Source organism: Heloderma suspectum, chromosome 7, assembly GCF_057233095.1.
Source record: "Heloderma suspectum isolate Gila_16-S chromosome 7, 16-S_ref, whole genome shotgun sequence".
NCBI lineage: Eukaryota > Metazoa > Chordata > Lepidosauria > Squamata > Helodermatidae > Heloderma > Heloderma suspectum.
This window is the reverse complement of record NC_139464.1, coordinates 107750880-107771099: the sequence shown is the minus strand read 5'-3', so window position 1 is coordinate 107771099 and position 20220 is coordinate 107750880. Positions and strand designations below refer to the sequence as shown.

At 44.1% G+C, this 20220-nt stretch overlaps 1 protein-coding gene across 3 annotated transcripts in view; it reads left to right on the top strand.

Annotated features, from left to right (window-relative positions):
* Positions 1 to 20220, top strand: part of MAGI2 (membrane associated guanylate kinase, WW and PDZ domain containing 2) — a 977993-nt gene that overhangs the window by 217136 nt on the left and 740637 nt on the right. The gene's annotated exons all lie outside the window — the stretch shown is intronic.

Below are 20220 nucleotides of genomic sequence, written 5' to 3'. Positions count from 1 at the left end.
GATACATCCACCCTGAGATTGACAACTGGCACTGAAGTTGCTGGGTGTAAATCCAAGAAAAAGAAATAAAATAAAAATAAAATATTTCCTACTGGGATTATCCCATTTTATTTCCCTGTGAGGTAGAGAAACTATTAAGAACATAAGAAGAGCCATGCTGGATCAGACCAAGGGTCCATCTAGACCAGCATTCTGTCCACACAGTGGCCAACCAGCTGTCGACCAGGAACCCACAAGCAGGACATGAGTGCAACAGCACCCTTCCACCCATGTTCCCCAGCAACTGGTGTACATCGGCTCATTGCCTCTGGTACTGGAGGCAGCACGTAGCCATCCAAACTAGTAGCCATTGATAGCTTTTTCCTCAGGAATTTGTCTAACCCCCTTTTAAAGCCATCCAAATCGGTGGTCATCACTACATCCTGTGGTAGCAAATTCCATAGTTTAACTTTGTGCTGTGGGAAGAAGTACTTCCTTTTATCTGTCCTGACTCTCCCACCAATCAGCTTCATAGGGTGACCCCAGATTCTAGTATTGAGAGCGGGAGAAAAATTATGCACACCGTGCATAATTTTGTAGACCTCTATCATGTCTCCCCTTACGCTCCTTTTTTCCAAGCAAAACCATCCCAGCTGTTGTAACCTTCTCTCATGGGGGAGATGCTCCAGCCCCTTGATCATTTTGGTTGCCCTTTTCTGCACTTTTTCCAGCTCTACAATATCTTTTTTTAGGTGTGGTGACTAGAACTGTACATAGTATTCCAGGTGTGGTCGCACCACAGATTTGTATAAGGGCAGTATGATATTGGCAGTTTTATTCTCAGTTCCTTTTCTAATTATGCCTAACATGGAGTTTGCTTTTTTTACAGCAGCCGCACACTGGGTTGACATCTTCATTGAGCTGTCCACCACAACCTCAAGATCATGGAATCATAGAATAGTAGGGTTGGAAGGGGCCTATAAGCCCATCGAGTCCAACCCCCTGCTCAATGCAGGAAGCTAAGTCAAAGCATCCCTGACAGATGGTTGTCCAGCTTTATCTTGAATGCCTCCAGTGTGGCATTCAAGTGTCCAGCTTTATCTTGAATTACCTCCCTAGGTAATTGGTTCCATTGTCGTATTACTCTAACAGTCAGGAAGGTTTTCCTGATGCTCAGCCAAAATCTGGCTTTGTGTAACTTGAGCCCATTATTCCATGCCCTGCACTCCGGGTTGATGGAGAAGAGATCCTGGCCTTCCTCCCTGTGACAACCTTTCACATACTTGAAGAGCACTATCATATCTCCCCTCAGTCTTCTCTTCTCAAGGCTAAACATGCCCAGTTCTTTCAGTCTATCCTCAGAGGGCTTTGTTTCCAGTCCCCTGATCATCTCCATTGCCCTCCTCTGAACCCTCTCCAGTTTGTCTGCATCCTTCTTAAAGTGTGATGCCCAGAACTGGACACAGTACTCCAGATGAGGCCTAACCAGTGCTGAGTAGAGGGGAACTAGTACTTCCCGGGATTTGGAAGCTATACATCTATTAATGCAGCCCAAAATAGCATTTGCCTTTTTTGCAGCCACATTGCATTGTTGGCTCATATTCAGCTTGTGATCTACAACGATTCCACGATCCTTCTCGCTTGTAGTATTGTTGAGCCACGTATCCCCCATCTTGTAACTGTGCATTTGGTTTCTTTTTCCTAGGTGCAGAACTTGGCATTTATCCCTATTAAATGTCATTCTGTTTTTTTCTGCCCAGCGCCTCAGTCTATCCAGATCACTTTGAATTTTGTTTCTGTCTTCCAGGGTATTAGCTATCCCGCCCAATTTTGTGTCATCTGCACATTTGATAAGCATTCCCTGCACCTCCTTGTCCAAGTCATTAATACAAATGTTAAAGAGCCCTGAGCCCTGTGGTACCCCGCTCGTTACCTTTCCCCAGTTACCTGACTGAGCCCTGTGGTACCCTGCTCGTTACCTTTCCCCAGTTTGAGAAAGTCCCATTGATAAGCACTCTTTGAGTCCGATTCTGTAGCCAACTGTGGATCCACCTGATAGGTGTTTCATCTAGCCCACTTTAAGCTAGTTTGCGAATCAGATCTCTTTCCTGGTCAGTCACCGCTAGCTCAGATCCCATCAGGTTGTAATTGAAGTGGCGATGTTTTGCCCCAATGTGCATTGCTTTACACTTGCTTACATTGAACCACTTTTGGCGTTTAGATGCCCATTCTCCCAGTTTGGAGAGATCCTTTTGGAGATTTTCACAATCCTGTTTTGCTTTAACCACCCTAAATAATTTGTTGTCATCCGCAAACTTGGCCACTTCACTGCTCGCTCTTAATTCTTATGAACAGCTTGAAAGGCATTGGTCCTAATACAGATTGCTTTGAGACCCCACTATTTACTTCCCTCCATAGGGAGAATTTACTATTTATTCCTACTCTCTGCTTTCTGTTCTTAACCATTTACTGATCCATAAGAGGGCGTGTCCTCTTATTCCATGACTGCTAAGGTTTTTCAGGAGTCTTTGGTGAGGGACTTTGTCAAAAGCCTTTTGGAAATCCAAGTAAACAATGTCTACCAGATCACCCCTGTCTACATGTTTACTGACACTCCCAAAGAACTCTAAAAGGTTAATGAGACAGGACTTTCCTTTGCGGAAACTGTGTTGATTCTTTTTCAGCGGAGCTTGTCCTTCTATGTGCTTACTAATTTTATCTTTAATAATGCCTTCAACCAGTTCACCCAGAACAGACATTAAGCTAATCGGCCTGTAATTTCCCAAATCCCCCCTGGACCCCTTTTTGAAAATTGGTGTTACACCAGCCATCTTCCAGTCCTCTGGAACAGAGGCTGATCTTAGGGACCTGTTGCATATTTTGGTTAGAAGATCAGCAATTTCATATTTGAGTTCTTTGAAAACTCTAGGATGGATACCACCTGTGATTTATTTGCTTTCAGTTTATCAATAAGGTTGAGAACTTTATCTTTTGTCACCACTATTTGCCTCAGTTCATCAGACTCCCTTCCTGAAAACAGTTTCATCAGTTCAGGCACAGGTATCTGTCCTGTATCTTCTGCAGTGAAGCCAGATGAAAAGAATTCATTCAACTTCTCTGCACCCTCCTTGTCCTCCTTCAGTACTCCTTTAACTCCATTGTCATCCAGTGGTCCAACTGCCTTCCTAGCTGTGTTTTTGCTTCTGATATATTGAAAGAATTATTGTTGGCCTTGATATGCTCCTCAAAATGCTTTTTTGCATCTCTTATTGCCTGCTTGCATCACCTTTGTGCAAGTTTGTGCTCCCTTTTGTTTTCCTCACTTGGGCAAGACTTCCATTTTCTGAAGGAAGCTCTCTTTTCTCTAACAGCTCCCTTAACACTGCTTGTTAACCATGCCAGCAACCTCTTGGACTTGGTGCTACCTTTCCTAACCTATGGTATACATTTTAGCTCGGCTTCTATTATTTTGGGTTTGAGTAATGTCCAAGCATTTTGAAGGGATTTAACCCTCTTGACTCCCCCTTTCAACTTTCTTTTCACCAGTTCCCTCATTTTAGAGAAGTTTCCTCTTTTGAAGTCAAATGTGACTATGTTGGGCTTCCTGGGTACTTTCCCACTTACATATATATTAAATATGATCACACTGTGATCACTGTTCCCAGTTGGTTAAACATTTACATCTTGTACTAGGCCCTGGGTGACACCACCTAGGATTAAGTCCAGGGTCGCCTCCCCTCTGGTTGGTTCCATGACCAACTGTTCTAGGGCACAATCGCTTAGGGCACTGAGAAATTTAACCTCTTTGTCATGACTGGAACATGCCTTTATCCAGGCAATGCGGGCGTAATTGAAGTCACCCATTATTACCACACTTCCCTGTTAGGGTGCCTGATTTCATTTTCCATCTCAAGGTCACTCTGAGCATTCTGGTCTGGAGGACGATAGCACATTCCTAGCACTACATTAGTTTTGGAGCCTGGTATTGTCACCCACAGTGCTTCTGTGGAAGAGCCTTTTAGGTGTTCTAGTCCGCTAGACACTATGCCCTCTTTGATGTACAGGGCAACACCTCCCCCAGTCCACCCCTCCCTGTTCTTCCTATAGATTTTATATCCAGAGATGACTGTATCCCACTGGTTCTCTCTGCTCCACCAGGTTTCTGTAATGCCCACTATATCCAGGCTTTCCTTTAAAACCAAGCACTCCAACTCTCCCATTTTGGCACAGAGGCTTCCAGCATTTACATAGAAACACATATACACAGTGTCCCTCCCCAGATGCCTCTGGCATGTGCATCTTTTACTATGGGACATTGGCCCCTTTGATTGGCTACTATGTTCTACCATGTACTCCTGGCCTATTTCCTCCCCTTCTACGTTTGGGCAATCAGAAACATTTTCGTCTTCATCCCTTTGGGATGATTTAACCTGAACCGGATGCTTCTCAGCTCCTATCAGCTTTCCCCTGGGTTTAGTTTAAAAGCTGCTCTGCCACCCTTTTTACGTTTAACACCAGCAGTCTGGTTCCGTTTTGGTTCAAGTGGTGTCCATCCCTCTTGTACAGGCCTGGTTTGTCCCAAAATATTCCCCATTGCCTAACAAATCTGAACCCCTCCTCCCTGCACCACCGTCTCATCCATGGCCCTGCACATGGAACAGGAAGCATTTCAGAGAAAGCCACCTTGGTGGTCCTGGATTTCAACCTCCTACCTAGCAACCTAAATTTGGCTTCCAGGACCTCATGACTACATTTTCCTGCATTGTTGGTACCAACATGGACCATAACCACTGACTCCACCCCAGCAGTGTATACTATGCTATCCAGATGGTGCATGATATTCACAACCTTTACACCAGGCAGGCAATTCACCATGCGGTCTACACGCTCATCACAAACCCAGCTGTCTCTGTGTCTAATGACTGAATCTCCCACTACCACAAGCCTCCTCCCCCCAGAGGCACATCCTTGGTACAAGAGGATAGTTGTTCATCTTCCAAGGAATGGGTCCTTTCTAAGGGATCATTTCCCTCTTCCTCAGAATGATGCTGTCCTTCCCCGACACCCACATTCTCCATGACAGCAGAGAAGCTCTCATCCTGGGAGTCTCCCTGTAGGTCTCATCCACCAACCTCTCTGCTTCTCTTAGCTTCTCCAGGTCAGCACCCTTGGCCTCAAAGGAACGAACTTGTTCCCTGAGAACCAGGAGCTCATTACACCGAACACATACCCATGACTTCCATCCAGCAGGCAGATAGTCATACATGTGGCACTCAGTGCAATACACTGGATAGCCTGCACCCTCCTGCTAGCTCTCTACCTTCATAACTGTTTTCTTATAACTATTTGGGTGTGTTTTCCCTGGAGAACTTAGTTGTTTACTACCAGAAAGTGGGGAAATTATTTACAGTTGCTTATTATGAGTACAGGACAGGGAGGAGAGAGTCAGCTGCCCTGACTTCCTCGTCCTGTTGCTAAACCTGCACAGTTGCTTAACTTGCTTGTTTGCTGATGCTTCATCACTAGGGCTCCTCACGCTTGGAGAATTGACTCCCTTGGAAGCAGGTTTCTTTATATAGATAGGCCCAACTGCTGCTGCAGTGACTTTATATAGATAGGCCCAACTGCTGCTGCAGTGAAAGTGGCTTTCAGTGCTGGGAAGGTAGGTCAGTTGGCCCCCAGGGAATGGTGATTCTTATTTAGGAAGGAGGACTATTAGCAGTAGTGAATGGGAGACCTATTGAAGGGAGATCCTCTATTCAATGGGTTGTTGGAGGGGACAGCAGACAAAGGGTAGGTGATTTGGGAAGGCTGTGGCTTGCAAGGCCTGGATCCTTTTTTCTGTGTGGTTTTTTAAAACTTAAATGGTATGTTGAACTCTTAAACTGGCTCTATTTAATGAACTGCTCTTTAAGGACTAAAGCCAGTGCCTACACTGAGCCCAAACTGTAGCTAGCCTGCACTATTTTCCTGCTTTAAGCAGACTCTCATTCTCCCTTTCTAAGCTTGGGGTTAGTTTAAAATATGCAGCTGAGGTTCTTTTTGACCACTCAGGGGTCTTTGTTAATGCAAGGCCTGTAAATTCTTGCTGGACCCCCCTCCCCATATTTAGCTCTCTCTTGTAAGTTTGTAAGGGGTTATTCCCCTGGGACTCAACTGTTCCCTTGTTTTGGCTTCAGCTGCTATTTATCGATTTTAAATGATTACCTGAGGTACTTTAATAGATAATTAAGTAATCCAGGGAGAGAGAAGCCTGTGAGCTAGACAGAGTATTAGGCTGTGATATTATTTGCAGAGGTCACCCACTGCGTATTCTGGCAGAGGACAGATTTGACCTAGGGTTCTGTTTTTTCCAGTGTAAGTCCAACCTGCAAACCATTCTGCATTGTGGTGGGCAGGGTTTTCTAATGAAAGTGGGGGCTGCTCAGACGTGTTAATCAGTAAACCTCTCCCGTCACATCCCATTATTTAATGACATGATGAAGTAAGGGTGGAGCTACAAGCAGACTGCCTTAATGCATTCTTAACTTTAGCTTTTGCTGGTAGCCTGGATATGTTGTACATGGCAGGCAGTATAAAATATTATTTGTGTTTATAAATAATAAATGTATTTCAAGTTGCTTATGCTATTCTTGATGGCATGTGACAGATTGTGTTTCATGACACATTGGCCAGGTTCACACGATTGTGGGGGTTAAAAGAAGCTATTGTGGCTTCTCCCTCTGCCCTTGCACATGCCATGTGCGTGCCGGTTGTTTACATAATTACCCACACTGCAGCGTGGGTTGGCGTGTCGTGCGAATCCGGTGCATGGCACGATGGGGGTGGCTTTGTACCCACCTTACAACCCCTACTGCATGTTGCAGGTTGTTGGATGGGTACAAAGCCACCCCCGCCATGCACCAGGTTCACACGACACGCGGGGAATTATGTAAACAGCCGGCACACACATGGCACACACAGGGTGGGGGGGAGGGGGAGAAGCCACGATAGCTTCTTTTAACCCCGTGATTGTGCAAACCCAGTCATTGTCAGCGAAGCTCTGCAGTAAGATGAAGAGATGAAGTACACGGTGCAAATAGGAGAAATCTGATCATAACAACGACTGTTTCATTATTATTTATATAGTGCAGTCATGGGAATTTTACAAAGTACAAGATGACAAGACCCTTCCCTGAGAAGTTTATAATCTAACATTTGAGACAGTGACATAGATGAGAAAGAGATGGAAATGGGAAGGAAGGCCGCTCTGTTGGCCATGCTGAGGGACCTGCTTCATAGAGCCCTTCCCTTCCTCAGCTGTCACCCGGCATCAGCCATTTCATCAAGGTACTGGAAAGAAAGAAATGGAAACCAGGGTCAAGTCCCCCTCCCAAGTTCGCCCTGCGGCATGTCAGTGCCACTGCCTGCACCTCCAGGCTAGCTAGCTGGCTTACCCAGAGGCAGGTGGCACTGGAATCAGCTGGCCTGGGATGGACAGCACAAGGCACTGTATTGTGAGGTATATGGTGGCCATCCGGCTACCTTCCAGACCACCCTCCCAGACCAGCCGATTCAGCCAGTTAGTCCAGAGGAGGAGGAGGAGCAGGGTGGTGGTGACTGCAGCAGCAACGCCACCATGGAGGAGTTTGGAGTCCCAGTGTCAGTCATGGGCCTCAGCATTTGCCCCACAATGCTGGGTGCTGATGCTGGACCTCACTGGGAGTCCAGCTCTGTTTGGCTCTTCTCCTTGAATGGTTTCCATTCCAGCTGGTCGTTATACAAATTGCCGGTTGCCTGAGTTTTCCTGTTTCCCTCTTCCCTCCTCATCCCCTTTTCCTTTTGTGGCATGTACTTCAGTTTTGGAAGGCTGGGGACAATGACTGTCTCGTTTTTATTTATCTTATGTAAGCCACTGTGGGAGACATTTTGGCTGAAAAAAGAGGTAAAATGCTTTAAATAATAAATGCAGGGAGGAGTAAACAGGAAAAATGTGCATTTATTTTAGTTACAATATTTTCATTTTGCATGATTGCAATTGACTGTAAAATAATTCCTTAGCCGGGAAATGCAAAAATATTTCTCAGCATCACATTTGTATAAATGTTTCTGTTGTTAGCTCATTGCAAATGACATCTGCTTTTATCACCATTTTCTAAGTCCCTTCTAAACGTGTAATCCTGTGGTTTCTGGGAGGGCATCTTGGGGCCATAGAATTTCAGGGATTTTCCTTCCCCGCCCCCTCCTCCCAAAGAGGGAGGTCCTGAAGCCAAAAAGCAAGTCTACTCTCAGAAGCCTCCTCTGTTCAGTGGTGGGGCTCTGCCAACGGAGACCTGGGGCAGATCAGGGAAGCCTTGCATCTAGAGGACGTGCCTCAAGAATAGGGAAAAACGTATGCCAGCACTGAAGCTGATATAGTTTATTTCCGTCCTGTTTGGAACAATGGGAGGGAAAAGCTAGGGGGAAATGGCTGGAAAAGGCCAAAAAATAAAGGCAAAACACCCACCACCCACCCACCTTTTGCCCTAAACGCAGACTGTCCCTTTCCTGTCACCCTTGGATTGCTTTGCCCAGCTATATTTCCCAAAGAAGCCAATGGCTTAATTTTTCCCTCTTCCCTTTATCTTTTTTTTTTAAAATTACAGCGATTCCCTTTTTGGAACTTGCATATCGAAACATGGGTGGCTGATATTTGGGGCATAGACATTACATCTAAAATATTTTAGAGAAATATTTTGCTAAAATCTTTGATGGAAAATCCAGGTGCAATAGTGTGTCTAAACAGCTATTGACAATATTATCACCGTACCATATGTTGAGTGATGTGGAGTTAAATATGCACAGATAAGAGAAGAAAATGTGCTGCTATTAATTCAGGCTTCAACAACCTGCCAAATATTTTTATTGTCCCTAGATTTTTGCTCGTGCTGTTTTAATTAAGTAACAACAACTGTTGAAAATGTCATAAATGCTTAATGAAATATATTTATGAATTCTAGTGTGCATTCATTGTAGACAAGTAGAAGTAACAAATGGTACCATGTGTATTAGATGAACTGTTATCTCCCTGTTTTCTATTTTAGTGGAGCCTCTGTTTTTTATTATTATTTTAACAAAAAGTTCTCAGGACAGCTCACACAATGAGGATGGAGCTGGAGTAGTGGTTAATGATCCAGTTTGCATGTCATAATAACCCAGTTTTTTAAAAAAATAAAAAATCAGTTAATGCGAATGGGGAAGCATGCTGGTGCACACTGCCTGATCTCTCCCGATAAGCCAGAAGGCTTCCTGGTTTGCATGTCATGGCAAACACCCACAGACCATGCATCCCTGGGTTGCTTAGCCATTCCACTGGCAGCGGAAGGAGCTAAACCATTTTTTAAACTTCTGGGTTATTGTGGCATTCAGACCTGGCCAATGTGTTGGACTTGGACAACCTTGATTTGTATTTCCATTTGTGATGAAGTTCATGGGATGTCCTTCGGTCAGGCACACCCTCTCAGCCTAGCAATACCTCACAGGTTTGTTCTAAGGATAAAATGGGGTAACCCCCCTGCATGTAGGGATGGCATGGGTGCATGATTTAGTCTGGGAATCCAGCAGAACCACCCCTGCCCACACCCCTGAGCCCCAGTCGCTGAGCCCCTGCTCGCCCCTTGCCTGCACTCAGTGAATGGCCTGCACTCACCCTGGTGGACTCTTCAAGCTTTGCATTTGCCATTTTTTGAGAAATAAAACGGCGATCGCAAAAATGCACACATTTGTGCACATGCGAAAATGCAAATTTTTGCTAATGTGCATATTTGAGAATGCGAGAATGTGCATTTCGCGATTGCGCATATTCATGCATGTGCAAAAATGCGCATTCTTTCAAAAAAATACACATTTTTGTGTACACACACAAATATGCACCTTCACAAAAATGCACCGTTCACACATGAGAATATGTGCATTTGCAAAATGTGCATTTTTGCACATACAAAGACATGCACATTTTTGCGATTGCCATTTTATTTTGGGGGGAAAGTGGAGATCTCAGAGCTTGATGAGGCCGCTGAGGTGAGTGTAGGCTGCTTGCCAAGTGTAGGAGGAGCTCAAGTGTGGCCCAGGAATCTGCAAGCAAGGCTGGGGGATGGGCGGACGTCCAGAGAACCCAGACAGGGATGAGTTCATACATCCCTACCTGCATGGTAACCCTGGGCACCTGGGGAGGAAGAATGGAATATACATGTGAAAAATGAATACATTTTCATCAGCCAGCCAGTGTTTTTCTTCTATTTATCATTAGAATGGTATTAAAACAAACATATAATGCAATAGCGTTTTCCGTAGAAGTAGAAAGCACCACTTTCCTCTTCTGAACCAGGAGTGAGGAAGTATGGCCCTCTAGATGTTGCTGGATTCCAGCTCCCACCAGCCCTAGCCACCATGGACAGTGGCCAGAAATGATGGCAGTTGTAGTCCAACAATATCTGGAGGCCACAGGTTCCCTATCCTTGTTCTAAAGCATCCACACTCTGCCTCTGTATAGCTTGTAGAATCGCAAACATTTATTTCTGAGAATGGACTGAATAATGTACTGTGGGTTTAGTCAATTACATTTTCCATCAATGATAATTAGAGAAACATTAAGAGTCTAACATAGCTGTCTTTTAAAATACTAAACAGCTGATTCAGCTCTAGAAGATCAAGTTAATACAATTTGTCTTTGACTTTCTGATATGCCTTCTTCTTGACTGGGGTTAAAGTCTTCCCTCCTAATATACGTAATTAAGCTTTTTTGGTCATCTTGGATTTTTTACATTGAAATTATGTGGAAATTCTAGCTATTTCGTTTCCACCGTTAATTATTATTTTGTGTGTGTCCACTTATTTCTGTGGTTCACCCTCTACTATTAAATGGTAAAGGTGTCATATTTTCTCCACTGGAGAAAAGCCTACCTAATATGTGATTCATCTGTTGTTGTTTAAATTGGTATTATGATTGCATAATAGCCTATGGGAATACTACATAGTAAAAAATATAACAAATATATAAAAAGTAGATATTATTTTGGTGTACTACTATTATCATCAGTGTGAATGCAACTGTATATGTCATAACTGAATAATCCTTTAATAGCACAATCCTATACATGTCTATTCTGAAGTAAGTCTCCCAGGAAAGTGGGTATAGGAATATAGCCTAAAACTGTTTGCTTGTTTCTTCGTTACTTTTTCTATTTGGTTTTGCCCTACTGATGCTCTTTAGTAGAGTTCATGTAGGCATAAGTATTTTAATCAAGTATAATTTCTGGAAATGCTGTCTGAATAAAATGGATAGATACTCTCTGTTTAAAATACACTTATCTCTCATTTTTACATGTCTCAACATAGTAAAATGTTAGTGCCTATTTAATTGTATTTTGACTTACCCAAGTTTTTAATCTAGCCTAACAGGATTGATTGTGCCATAAAATAGTTTCAGTGGGGTTTGTGTAATGGTAAAACAAAATGCCATCTGTCTGGTTGTTAGACTGTTGTATCCTCTGGGAAAAAACCACATATATCCAGATTGACTTGTATGAGACTAGGATGGCAATGATGAAGCTCTTTCTTACTTCAGTGGAGTCTGGGTTGACATTGATTGCCCTTCTTCTAAACCTTTTAAAACAAAACACATTGAAAATGTATGCTTTCTAGCTGTACTTGTAGTTTTGATCTGAAAAAAGTTGTTCTTTTCATTAAGCTCAGGCATGGGGGAGTGTGGGAGGGGTGTGTGGTTATGGTTCCTTCTTCATCATATTTCACAGTGTAGTTAAAGAAGCTTCTAAAATTGGTTGGCTAGTTTTGATTTGAAAAAAAAAAGGCATTTTGATACTCTCAGAAATGACTCCCAAAGTTTCGTTTCCCTTCCTATATTCTGTATTGCAGTCGGTATTTAGAACATAGAAAACAGCAACTGTGTTTTTGCAAGGGCTTGGCAGATGAGAACCATGAACCATGAGTATACTGTGCCTTTATGGTATTAACCGGCTGTGGCAGTCCTTAGAAATCAGGTGTGTGGAATGCATATGGTACATTTTTAGGGGTGACACAGTCATAAAGGCTTGAGCATGGTTCTGCAGTTTCCACGTCAGATTTCAATTCCCCTTGTTCCTGTTCCCAATTGTGAGATTTTCTCTTTTTCCCTCAAATGGTAAAAGTATGCATTTGGCTGCATAGTTTTTAAAGCACGCACCCAAATGTGTACTTTTCTTCTATTGACTGAAGTGTGAAAATGTGTTTTGTTTTTCTCAAAACGTGCATTTTTAAAATTGCACATTTTTCTAGCAAACACATTGTTCAAATGAGATTTCAAGATCAGGAATATGTGAGCTTTTGCTGAGAAATGTATTCCTGTTCGTGTTTGGGGTTGTGAGTGGGATATGTGCTGACATTTAACAAACAAACGAAATTCCCATACATCCCCACTTATTCTTCCAACGCAGTTCAAAATGGACGTTCACCACAAGGTGAATGAGAAGTCATCTTCCAGTTCTAGTGCCAGGTTAAGTTAACTTGTTTCTAACGGTTCAGGGTTTGAGGTGTTCCCACTAAAAAGAAACAAGACATGCCCAAACTAGTACAATTAACCCTTAGATCCTAATTCTTCAAGCCTAGTGTTTTAGGTGCCTGGTTTCTTGCATATACACTTCGATACGATTTCATGTTACCATTAGTGAATTGCAAGAGTATCAATGTAGCCTTTTACTCTATTCATAGTAATAGTGGTGGGATTTATTTGCTTTTAAAAACTTTTTTGTACTTTTGAGAAATGAATAGATTCTGATCCCCCATTCCTTCTCTGCTGCTGCGAGTCGCCAACCTGTTCTATTACCACACTATCCAAGCTGGGTGGGAAGTTATAATCAGATGGGAAAGGATCACTTGGGGGCACTAACTATTTTAAGCCTGCAATCCTATACTCACTTACCTTGGAGTAAGTCCCATTGAAATCAATGGGGCTTACTTCTGAGCAGACATGTATAGGATCGCACTATAAAAGTAATTTAAGGCACAATCCTATGGACTGTGCCCTTGCTGCTCAGAAGCCCCCAGACTGGGTGGGGTGATTTTTGCCTCCCCATCCTCTGATCTCCTGTGTTTTTGCTAGACGGGCTTTTAACCCCATCTAGTGAGGGCACTTTCGAGGAGGAGGGAAACAGGCTGGAGGAGGCTCAGGATAATTCATATCCTGGCCTCTTCAGTCTCCTCCCCTCCCACCGGAACATCTCCTTTCTTCCTCCTCTGAGGTCGCTGTCTCTGACCTTGGAGGGGTTTCCCGAGGTATCCTATGGTCCCTGGGACACTCGCCCAGGGACCAAAGGATTGCTGTCTCAGAGTATAATCCTATGCATGTTTAGACAGAAAAAAGTCCTAAAACCTCCAGCATTCCTCAACCAGCATGGCTGCCTGGGCAATGGCAACAACTTCCAAAAAACAATTGTATGTAGCTACTAGTTAACTACATTTTAATAAAAGCAACTCTAAGTATTTAAACTACTTTTAAATAGTTAAATAGTTTCATCTACTGTTTTCTAATGATTCTTCAGGTAACCTGTGCAAATTGTTCAAGAAAAAAAAGTCTCTGATCCCAAAACAAACCTGCAAACAATCAGATCAGGCCTGTAAACAGGCTGTTCCAAGTGGTCCGGAGCCTGGTCGGTCCTGTGGCTCCGGAACCACTGGAGCATTCTAAGGCCTCCTGTGAGGCTTTGGCAAGGCACTTTGCAGATAAAATTGATCAGATTAGGTGTGTTACTCTGCACGCTGTGGATACAGTTAGTGAGCAAGAGGCGGCCTGTGGCAAACCGGTTTTGTGGGATCGGTTCCAGCTTCTTCCTCCTGATGAAGTGGACAAGGTGCTTTCATCTGTAAGGCCGACCACCTGCTTACTTGATCCTTGCCCATCTTGGCTCATTATGAGCTGCAGAGAGAGACTGGGTGAGGGGATCAAGGCGGTGGTGAACGCCTCCCTTGAGGAGGGAGTGATGCCATCAGCCCTCAAGGAGGCAGTGATAAGACCGCTTTTAAAGAAGCCCTCTTTGGATCCTCAAGTTCTGAACAACTTTCGCCCAGTCTCAAATCTGCCATTTTTGGGCAAGGTGATTGAGCGGGTGGTGGCGGTGCAGTTGAAGGCACACTTGGAAGAAACTGATTATCTAGACCCATTTCAATCGGGCTTCAGGCCTGGGCATGGGACAGAAACGGTCTTGGTCGCCTTGGTGGATGATATGAGGAGGGCTCTGGATAGGGGTGAATGCTCCTTCCTTGTTCTCCTCGACCTCTCAGCGGCTTTTGATACCGTTGACCACGGTATCCTCCTGGACCGCCTGGAGGGGTTGGGCATTGGAGACACTGTATTGTGGTGGTTCCGGTCCTTCCTCTCTGGCAGGTACCAGAGGGTAGCACTGGGAGAGGAGGTTTCGGACCTGTGGCCACTTACTTGTGGGGTGCCACAGAGTTCCATCCTCTCCCCGATGCTATTTAACATCTATGTGAAGCCGCTGGGGGCTATCATCAGGAGGTTTGGGGTGCGGTGTCATCAATATGCGGATGACACGCAGCTCTACCTCTCATTCAAATCTTCACCAAGGTTGGCCGTAGAATCCCTGTCCAAATGTCTGGAGACAGTGAGTGGCTGGATGGGGAGGAATAAGCTGAAGCTGAACCCTGACAAGACCGAGGTACTTTTGGTGGGAGACAAGAGGAGGTTGGGGGATGTTGACCTGGTGTTGAATGGGGTACGGCTACCCTTGAAAGACCAGGTCCGCAGCCTGGGGGTCATTTTAGACTCCCAGCTGTCCATGGAGGCTCAGGTGTCAGCTGTGAGCCGGACAGCACTGTATCAACTCCATCTGATACGGCGGCTGCGCCCCTTCCTTCCCGACCATCTGCTCCCATTGGTAGTACATGCCCTGGTCTCCTCTCGTTTAGACTACTGTAATGCGCTCTACGTGGGGTTACCCTTGAAGACGGTTCGGAAGCTGCAGCTGGTACAGAACGTGGCGGCTCACCTGATTAAAGGCAGCTGCCGGCGAGATCACATCACTCCAGTGCTGAAGGAGTTGCACTGGTTACCAGTTGTTTTCCGGGCCAAATTCAAGGTGTTGGTTTTGACCTTTAAAACCCTATATGGTTCCGGCCCAGCCTATCTTAAGGAGCGCCTCCAGCAACACCGGACAGGCCGCTTAACATGATCAGCCTCGGATGGCCTTCTCTCTGTCCCATCAGCCAGGACAGCTAGACTGGTGGGGACGAGGGAGAGGGCATTTTTGTGGTGGCCCCCACTCTGTGGAACTCCCTCCCTAGGGAACTCCGCCATGCCCCCTCTTTAATGAGCTTCCGTCATGCATTAAAAACGAGGTTGTTCAGGCAGGCATTTGGGGTGGGTTAGGGTATTTAAAAAAAAAAAGTTATGATAGAATTTTATTGTTTTAAATTGTTTTATGGTGTGTTGTACATCGCCCAGAGTGGCTGGGTGACCAGCCAGATGGGCGATTAATAAATTTAATAATAAAATAAAATTTAATAATAAAAATAAAGTAAACAGCAAACTCCATGCAGGCCTACCCAGACATCTGGTGCTAGGCTGAACTACTAAATATTCTGAGTAAAGCCAGCTCTTTTAGGAATACTACACACTAGGCATGCTCCTAGCAACTAACTGGAGGAACGGAAGGAGGCAGTTGCAAGCACGTCTGCAGTCTGTAGAGTGAGTGATTTGATATTTTTATTGGTATTTATATGGAGTTTTCAGTATGATAATATGTGATTTTTAAATAATCTGTCTCTTTCGTAATAGATGAATGTAATTATTATTGCTGTTAAACTATAGCAGATAACTTAGCAAACAAAACAAGTTTCCCCACCCCCTGGGTTCCTATTAATGTTTAATGAGACAGACCTTGCTTATTGCTTAGAATGGCATATATACAAACAAAGTCCCATTTGCTGGATTGATTTAGGCAGGTGATGGTTATTTGATGATAAAGGCAGGTCTGCTCAACAACTTGCGACAGCCCTTCCTCAGCCAAATGCTATATACCTGCAAGATACGGTGGTCTACAAGGGCATCATAAATCTCAAGGTTTCTTACCGACTGCTTCAACTGCAGAAGCAGCTGTATTGTCAAGTACACAGTGGCAGACCACAATAAATGGCTTGAGGGTGGATCACAAGTTGTGATCCACAAACCTGCGTAATGTTATTTCATGGCAAATTTCACTTCTATTCCAAGACATTGTGCCTATTCATACGCAGACAGGGGGAGGGTGGTTAGGGTAACTATGGAGAGGAGGGGTAGCGGAATCATGACATGCAGGCCCATCACATGACTGGGAACCACTTGGTGCTGCTTGGTTCCACTACCACCACCACCCACCATAGTTTACCACCTGGCAAGCTTACCATAGAATCATAGAATAGTAGGGTTGGAAGGGGCCAAAAGACCGTCGAGTCCAACCCCCTGCTTAGTGCAGGAATCCAAGTCAGAGCATCCTTGACAGGTGGCTGTCCAGCCTCGTTGAATGCCTCCAGTGAGGGAGAGCCCACCACCTCCCTGGGTAATTGGTTCCATTGTCGTATTGCTCTAAGAGTCAGGAATTTTTTCCTGATGTTCAGCCAGAATCTGACTTCCTGTAACTTGAGCCCATTATTCCATGTCCTGCACTCTGGGATGACCGAGAAGAGATCCTGGCCTTCCTCTCTGTGGGAACCTGTGACATCCTGACATTATCAGTGGTGTGAATGGGCTCCCAGCGGCCGCTCCAGCATCCCAAATGGCCATTTGAGCATAGAGCGTCACCCACAGTGGGGGACACTCTAGCTGACGGACTATATGGTCCTGGTCTGGAAGCCTCCCTGGGGTCCCTTAACCTTTTGCATAGGGGTGGTTGGGAGGGTGGCTTAGTAACCACAGGGAACAAGGTTTTCTCCCTCTACATGATAGGCTAAGCCACCATGGTTACCGTAAATTCCCGAACCACCGTGCCTTAGCGTGACATCTGAACAGGCACATTGTGGTGCAGACGTTTCAGTCTAATATCTATTTCATACAATCAACCTTGCTCAAGCAGTTGTATTTGTCATGTGGTTATTATGGTCACACAAATCTACCTTTTAAGAAACTTGTCTTTCAGAAGGCATAGAGGTTATGTTGTTGAAATCATAAGCTGGGTTTACATGAAATTTTAGAATCTCAATGAAAATGAAATTGCTTCACTTCTAATCTTCGTATATCTGAGCTCCAAGGCAAATTGTTCATGGCTGAGATGAAACTGATTATATTCTCAAAGTAAAAACAAAAAACCCACATACCATACTAAGTTCTGAGCTGTGATAAAAGATGAGTAAGTAGAAGTGCATGTGTCACCCCAAATATGTTTTATAAGGAAATATAATAAAAATGTTTTAAGGCGAAGAAACATTTCATTTGTGAGCAATAGCAATAAAAACAGGAATGCTTGTTTTATAACCAGCCCTGGACTTAGAAATAAAACTCAGCAATAACACTCCATCTGTCATATCTGTGGGTTAGAAAAAGTCTATTTTTTATAACACTCTGGCTAGAGAAAATACTAAGCCCCCTTATGTTTGTCTGTGTCATTTTCTCAAAAATGAAAATTATCCTCTCTAGGCTTGGATCTTTTAATGAGTTACAGACTGTTTAATATCCCTTTGTGTGTGATGCTTATTATATTTTTCAACAAATTGTGTTGGGTTAATAGCTTTCGAGAAATGAACTCAGCTAGATAAAGTTTTACAATATTATAAAATTTACTTTCTTATCAGTCATGGCTGGAACATGCAAACAGTGCAGTTTTAATTTGACCAACCTTATCTAATTGTACAATCTCTGGAATTATGGTTTACTATCATTATGACTCCCCTTCATGGATCACTGCCTGGTTGTGGCAAAGGGGCTTGTGTAACTCAGTGAAGCCATAAGATATGCCGTGCAGGGCCACCCAAGATGAACAGGTCATGGCAGAGAGTTCTGACAAAATGTGGTCCACTGGAGAAGGAAATGGCAACCCACTCCAGTATTCTTGCCAAGAAAACCCCATGGAACGTATCACAAGGCTAAAAGATATGATGTCGGAAGATGAGCCTCTCAGGTCGGAAGGTGTCCAATATACTACTGGGGAAGAGCGGAGGGTATTTCCAAGTAGCGCCAGAAAGAGTGAAGCGGCTGGGCCAAAGCCGAAAGGACACTCAGCTGTGGATGTGTCTGCTGGTGAAAAGAAAGTCCGATGCTGTAAAGAACAATATTGATTAGGAACCTGGAATGTAAGATCAATGAATCAAGGTAAGCTGGAGGTGGTCAAACATGAGATGGCAATATTGAACATCGACATCTTGGGAATCAGTGCACTAAAATGGACAAGCATGGGCGAATTTAATTCAAGTGATCATCATATCTACTACTGTGGGCAAGAATCCCTTAGAAGAAATGGAGTAGCACTCATAGTCAACAAAAGGGTGGGAAAAGCAGTACTGGGGTACAATCTCAAAAACAATAGAATGATCTCAGTACGAATCCAAGGCAAACCATTCAACATCACAGTAAGTCAAGTCTATGCCCCAACCACTGATGCCGAAGAAGCTGAGGTTGATCGGTTCTCTGAAGACCTACAACACCTTCTAGAACTAACACCAAAAAAACATGTCCTTTTCATCATTCGGGATTGGAATGCCAAAGTAGGTAGTCAAGAAATCACCGGGATATCAGGCAAGCATGGCCTTGGTGTACAAAATGAAGCAGGACAAAGGCTAATAGAGTTTTGCCAAGAGAACACGCTGATCATAGCAAACATGCTTTTCTAACAGCACAAGAGGCGACTCCATCTGTCTCAGATGAGCATCACCAGATGGTCAATATCGAAATCAGATTGATTATGTACTTTGCAGCCAAAGATGGAGAAGCTCTATACAGTCAGTAAAAACAAGACCTGGAGCTGACTGTGGCTCAGATCATGAGCTGCTTCTTGCACAATTTCGACTTAAATTGAAGAATGTAGGGAAAACCACTAAACCATTCAGGCATGACCTAAATCATAACCCTTATGAATATACAGTGGAGGTGAGGAATAGATTTAAGGGATTAGACCTGATAGACAGAGTGCCTGAGGAACTATGGACGGAGGTCCGTAACATTGACGGAGGTCCATAACATTGGACAAAGAAGGCAGGGACCTAACAGAAGCAGATGAGATTAAGAAGAGGTGGCAAGAATACACAGAAGAACTATCCAGGAAAGATCTGAATGTCCCTGATAGCCATGATAGTGCAGTCACTGAACTTGAGCCGGACATCCTCGAGAGTGAAGTCGAGTGGGCCTTAGGAAGCATTACTAACAACAAAGCTGGTGGAGATGGCAGTATTCCAGCTGAGCTATTTAAAATCCTAAAAGATGATGCTGTTAAAGTGCTGCACTCAATACCCCAGCAAATTTGGAACACTCAACAGTGGCCACGAGACTGGAAAAATGTCAGTTTACATTCCAATTCCAAAGAAGGGCAATGCCAAAGAGTGTTCAAACTACCGTACAATTGCGCTCATTTCACATGCCAGCAAGGTGATGCTCAAAATCCTACAAGCTAGGCTTCAGCAGTATGTGAACCGAGAACTACCGGAAGTACAAACTGGGTTTCGAAGAGGCAGAGGAACTAGAGATCAAATCGCCAACATTCGCTGGATCATGGAGAAAGCACAAGAATTCCAGAAAAACATCTATTTCTGCTTCATTGACTACGCTAAAGCCTTTGATTGTGTGGATCACAACAAACTATGGCAAATTCATAAAGAGATGGGAGTACCAGACCACCTTACCTGTTTCCTGAGAAACCTGTACGAGGGTCAGGAAGCAATAGTAAGAACCAGACATGGAGCAACCAATTGGTTCAGAATTGGGAAAGGAATATGACAGGGCTGCGTATTGTCGCCCTCCTTATTTAACTTATATGCAGAGTACATCATGAGAAATGCCAGGTTGGATGAATCACAGCACAGGTCGGAATTAAGATTGCTGGGAGAATTATCAACAGCCTCAGATATGCAGACGATATACCGTAATGGCAGAAAGTGAAGAGGATCTAAAGAGCCTCTTGTTGAGGGTGAAAGAGGAGAGTGCAAAAGCTGGTTTGAAACGCAACATTAAAAAAACGAAGATCATGGCATCTGGCCCCATCACTTCCTGGCATATAGAAGGGGAAGAAATGGAAGCAGTGACAGATTTTA